General features: G+C 42.4%; 1 pseudogene; it reads left to right on the top strand.

Moving 5' to 3' along the window:
- Positions 1-3,353: 3,353 nt before the first annotated feature.
- On the top strand, positions 3,354-4,948 carry LOC126611813 (transcription factor MYB87-like; annotated as a pseudogene).
- Positions 4,949-5,916: the final 968 nt, after the last annotated feature.

Here is a 5,916-nt window from a genome sequence, read left to right as displayed (position 1 = left end):
ATGTTCAGGCCATCCTCCCCACTTTGTCTGGCCCTCAACGGCCCTACATCATGGTCCATCTGTGGTTCCTAGACTTAGGCCTAAGATTTCCTTTGCCTGACTGCTTGAAAGGTATCTTGATCATTACAACATGGCTATCTGCGACTTAGCCTTAACTGCCTTCAGGCTCATTATCTACTTCGAGCTTCTCAATCAATGATATAGTGTTGGCCTTAACCTTCAAAAGTTTAGGATTTTGCTTAATGCGTGAAAAACGTTGATGACCATTACTATTTCACACGAAGACCCAACCTTATTTAGGGGCTTTACATCTTAGATATCCCTGGTTAGACAAAAATTGGTTCAAGGATGTCCTGGTGGTCGATGGCGACTAGGAAAGAGATATCTCAGGTGTAGGACCATGATTTTCCAGGGTTGAAGTTAGGCTGATCCGAATACAGTTACCTCAGAAGTTTAGTCATGGACTCACCAGCTTCGAACAGAGCTGTATCAGACAAAATAGCGGTGCCACCATCATTTTGCTTCTAGCACTAGGCGGAGTCCTAACGACTCCGCTGGATGATCATGCTTGTTCCACAAGACACGTAATCTGGTCTGAATATGGGCATAATCAGATTCTCTAAGTCTTGGAGTTCCTACAATCTAGGAATTAGCGTGCGCCACAAATAATCACAACTCTTAAAAGAATGCAATATGTTACGACCCGTACCTTAAATCATTGTATTTTATTCCCGAGACATGTCTAATGATCATTTTGCCCCTGAGTGGGTGTCTTAAATAATTTATCGAGCTTCAAATCAAGAATTTAACCTTTATTCTTTCTTAAGTTTCATAACTTTATTTTTGTACATCAATTTTATGTCGAAAGGGAATTACGAATCAAGACCTCGAGGGCTTATTTGTAATTCAAAGTAAATGGAGGGGCAAATTTGTAGTTTCACTTAAAAGATTTTAAGTGGGGTTATAACCCACTCTGGTCTCTCTTTCCTTCCTCATTTATGAAAATCCCTCACTCTCTCTAAACTCTCTCTTTCTTGAACTTACTATATCTAGCACCTAGAGAAAAGAGCTCTCGCTCTCCTACATACCTCCACAAATCAAACTTGAAATTACATATTTGGAACCCTTGAGACTCTAAGAACCCAGCAATGCCCTTGCATGTGTCATTGGAGCACCGAGGGGTGCTATGCCATTAAAGCCATAAGTTTGAAGCTCTCAAATTAGAACCCAGGTGAAACTTCTTTCCAAATTTGTAATTCTCTCTGCTATCTACAAGTTCATGTGGTGGTTTTCGTACTTAAATCTATGAGTTTAAACCCCGCTAACTCTGTGCATGTTTGCGTTACTCTAGCAACGAACTCTGGTGAAAACTGTCGAGTTTGAAGATGGCTAAGGAGCTTCCTCATCTTGTTTCCATTTCTGGGTTTATGGGGATGAGATTTATGATGTTTTGGGAATGAAATTGTTGTTCTACCCTCTGCATGCACACTGCCTTCATGTTTCTAGTTTCCAACAAAGGCAAATAGACAAACTCCAATGAGTTCGAGGTGTAATTCTCTATGAAATCTCCTACCTTTCGCTTAGGTAAGTTCTTGATCCTATATTGAGGGTTTTAAACATAAAAATCGTGTTGGAAATCTTTGTTTTAATGCATGCATGTGTTCGATGCATTTTTCCAGAATTCGACAAGGAACTCCGGCCACCTTACTTCGAATCTAAGGTGGATTCAACCTCCATTGGTCCAATTTGGGTTTAGGTAATGTCCTAGACCTTAATTCGTGTTTGGGTTGGTTTTGGAGTGTGAAATCGTTGAAATATAGCGCAGGGAAGCCCTAACAACGTTCTGGGTTCTTCTCTGTAGTTTTTGACAAGGTTCCGGCGTCTGGCTACGGTGACCAACGATGATCACCATTAACTTTTATGACAAGAGATGAAATTTCGTTAACTTTGACCAAATCTGTCAACGAAAAAGGTATATTCTGTTAACTAACTTAAAACATCACCGTACCGACACGTGGCTCCTGCAAAAGAGAGTGTGACGTCTACTTGCCGAACTACTGCGGCCAATACAACGGTGCATTCGATGGCGACGATGGCTCACTGCAACGCATGTTTCTCGGTGCGTGACTGCGCTTGACACCACCACAATGGTGCTTGGTGGAGCGTGGCTAGAACACAGTGGCGCTTGGCGGTGCGTGAAGGACCTAAGACCTACCTCTAGGTTTTTTGGTGTTCTGAATTACGTGGCACCTTCCGTTTATGTAAATTCAATACCTAGATGGTAGTTTTGGGCAATGTTCCATAAAGTATCGATTTAAGCTTATCTTAGCTTATTATGATTATCGTAGGCTTATTAGAGGATCGAAAGGATAAAGAGCCTATCAGTGAAAGACGCTCTACTTACCTATAAGTGGACCCCTTCGAAAAACTAAACATTTTTAGCTTATATATATGTGGATGTGTTATATGTGAGTGCGTATTACTATGTTGGTCTTTGATGACACTTATAATGGTAATTGTTCATATTTTAAGAAGTATTGGTGATTTATTTTCACCACATGGTCATGAGGTGTTGAGGTGTCGAGGTGTTGATGTGATATTTCGTATAGCTATCTTCGCCCATAGATTATTTGTAGGTGATATGTTATCCTAGTATACGCTAGGATTATTGATGATTACCGGTAGTGAGTATAGCTAGTTGACACTAGCACACCCTGCATACTATACTTATGCTAGTAGACACTAGTATGATTGATTGATTGAGAAGAGGTATGATTTCTGAACTTTTGATCGCATGCATTCAATCATGGAAACTGTTGTGTTTTTCATTTACTATTTATTTGTACCATACTTAGGGCCTCCGTTTTTAGACCTCGTATAAATACTCGAGGGGGACTCAAATGTAATTATGTGATAAATGAAAGGGCAAATATGTAATAAGTGAGGAGCCCTTATTCTATAAAATGACTCATCACTCTCCTCATTTGGGGAGGCCAATTCCTAGGCTATGAGGATCCTCACACTCTCTCCTTCACAATCCTCTTAGAAATACAATAATCAGTGTGGACATAGCCCGAACATTAGGGTGAACCACGATACATCTTGTGTTATTTACTTTCTTGCAGATTCACGGTCGGATTTACGTTGTTCCAAGACCCCTTCAGTTTTATGCATCAACATTTGGCGTCGTCTGTGGGAATCGATACGAAAAGTTATGTTGGTTCTCTTTCATTTTTTCACCTCCGTCGTGAATCTACAAAATCACAAAAACCTAGAAACAGAAAAGATCCAAATCTCAAACACTCCTCAACTCTCTCTCTCTCTCTCTCATTGTCAGTAATGTTAAACTAGAAATGGAGCAGCTCAAACCGCTTTGCCGTCCCCATGACGGGAGCCATCCTCAACAACATCAACAACCGTCTCGATGCCTCCAAATAATTGAAGCCCACAGCGTCACCCACATGTGCGCCGCCCCCGTCATCCTCAACATGCTCGTCAACACCCAGAGATCCAACCCACTCCGAAATCCAGTTAACATTCTCATCGGTGGGGCTCCGCCTCCTTCAAGCGTTTTGCTCTGGGCCGACAAGTTCACAGCAAGATCAAAAGGCTATGGTTTTTCCCTCCAATCATCCACTCTTCTACCCGCTCCGCTTAACCCGATTCGGAAAAGGATCCCCTATCTCCACCACATCTGATCTAGTTTCCGGTGGTCATATAAATTCGACCGTGAGAAGTTGATGGGGACCTCCGCACAGGCGCTGATCAAATCTGCTACAAAATCTGCGCCTCTCCGCCTCACAACCTCATCTGCGTTGGCAAATGGTTCATCATTTCCTCTTAACTCCGTGAGCCTTCTGCCTCCTCTGGCTCTGTCCAGTACCGGTCCTGGTCTAAGCCGCAAGTTGATGTCGAGAAGCATGGCACCGGCGGCAACTGGATTACCTTACCTTAGAAGATAGGCCTTAAAAGGTACGGCAAAAGCTATCGACTTAGATGGTTGAATTATCTACGGCCGAATATCAAGCACGGCGGGTTCTCAGAGGAAGAAGATAACATCATTTGCAGCCTCTACATGAGTATTGGAAACAGGTGGTCTATCATTGCAGCCCAGTTACCAGGGCGAACGGACAATGATATTAAGAACTACTGGAACACAAGGTTGAAGAAAAAACTCTTGGGCAAGCAACGTAAACAACATAAGGCTCAACAGAATCGCCACGCTACCATTTTTAAGCAAGAGATGATCAACATATCAGAAAATAATGCAAATTTTGTTAATATCTCAGCTGGTTTTTTCAACCAAAACCTTTATAACTGGCCAGAGCTACCAGTAGTGCTAGTGGCTAATTATCAAACACATGACCCTCAACTCATGCAGGATGAGGCTTCCATTAAGCCCATGCTCGTCAATCTTGGAGGAAGATTTTCCCATAATTCTGACATAGGCACCACAAGTTTTCAGTACCCAGTTGATATTTCGTCCACCTCGTCATCAGATCACCAATTCTATCAGAGCTTCATTGATGTTCTTGCTTCCACTTCAGCAGCCAACAGTAATAACTATTCTCAATTTCCAAGCACAAACTTTGATGCTAGTAACGGTACTAAGGGTTCAAGTAATCCAACCATATTTCATGGGCTGGACAATCAGAATAACAATCTACAGGCTGATCATTTTAACCAGCTAACTGAATTTGAGGTTTACGACAACAGTTTTGCTCATCAGCATCAGCAACTGGGTGGTTTTTATTATCAAGCCTCCGAGGAAACGTTGAACAACGGTAGCAGTGCAGGGACCAGTTCCGAGCATAAAAGGATACACCTGCTCAGCCACAGCCAACCAAACAGTCATTTTCGTCGGCTGTCAGTCCCACTCAGGTTCAGAGTCCCAAGGTCCTCTCGGGTCGGATCGACGACCTTCAGTCCTCTCGGGTCGGATCGATGACTAGCGGCCGTGTCATTGACAGGAAATTCGACAACTTGTCGTCTCATGCTTCATTCTTTTCATTCTTCGTCTCTAGAAGGCAGAATGTGGCTTTAAAGAAGACACGGTTTCCCAGGATATGTGCTATGGCCAAGGAATTGCACTTCAACAAGTATGGCTATGCCATCAAGAAACTACAGACTGGTGTCAACAAGCTTATCGACCTTGTTAAGGGCGGTCTTGTTCTACCACAGCATCACGAATTACAGAGTTTCGATCTGAAACTCTACACGGCGGGGATGATCGCTGCGAGTTTCGGGTTGGCGAATATTATAGGTGGACCTGATGGCCTACTTTACAAATGGATCGGGTGGCGAACAACATGAACAAATTGATCAGTGATATGCTAGGGGGTAAGATTATGCTCCAAACAAAAACCCCACCCACTAAGATAATTGTAGAAAGAAGAAAACACAAGAAAAAAGCAGAAAGCATGGCTACCCATTACTCAATCAGTCTCAGAGATAATTGCAGAAAGCAAAAAAGCAAAAACAAAAGAAAAAGCAAAGCAGATGATGCCATCAACTTTTGAAAAAGAAAACTTTCATCATGCATGTTCCCACTTTTTTGAAGAAGCCACTGGAATATGCACATGGAAAAAGATCTACAACAACCCAGTACGCAGTAGATGCAGTACGCACCAACGATCTGCAACTGTCGAAACCTTTGTTTTGAATGATGTGATTTATTTTTTTCTTATCTTTCGGAGACATCTGTATAACCCCATCAGAGGGTAGTAAAAAAAACGGCAAGCCAAAAATAATGGGCTAAAAAGTTATGTGGAGAGCGAATGCCCATATGCCCAAAAGAGCCAGGCCATGTGGATCCAAAATTATTCGGCAACCTACCGCTATTATCACCAACCAAGTGATCAAAAGTACGCCCAGTACTCCAAAATTATTCGGCACCCTACCGCTATTATCACCAAC

The sequence above is a fragment of the Malus sylvestris genome, chromosome 17 (assembly GCF_916048215.2).
Source record: "Malus sylvestris chromosome 17, drMalSylv7.2, whole genome shotgun sequence".
Taxonomy (NCBI): domain Eukaryota; kingdom Viridiplantae; phylum Streptophyta; class Magnoliopsida; order Rosales; family Rosaceae; genus Malus; species Malus sylvestris.
The sequence above is the reverse complement of the archived record's forward strand: the minus strand, read 5'-3'. Positions and strand labels throughout refer to the sequence as shown.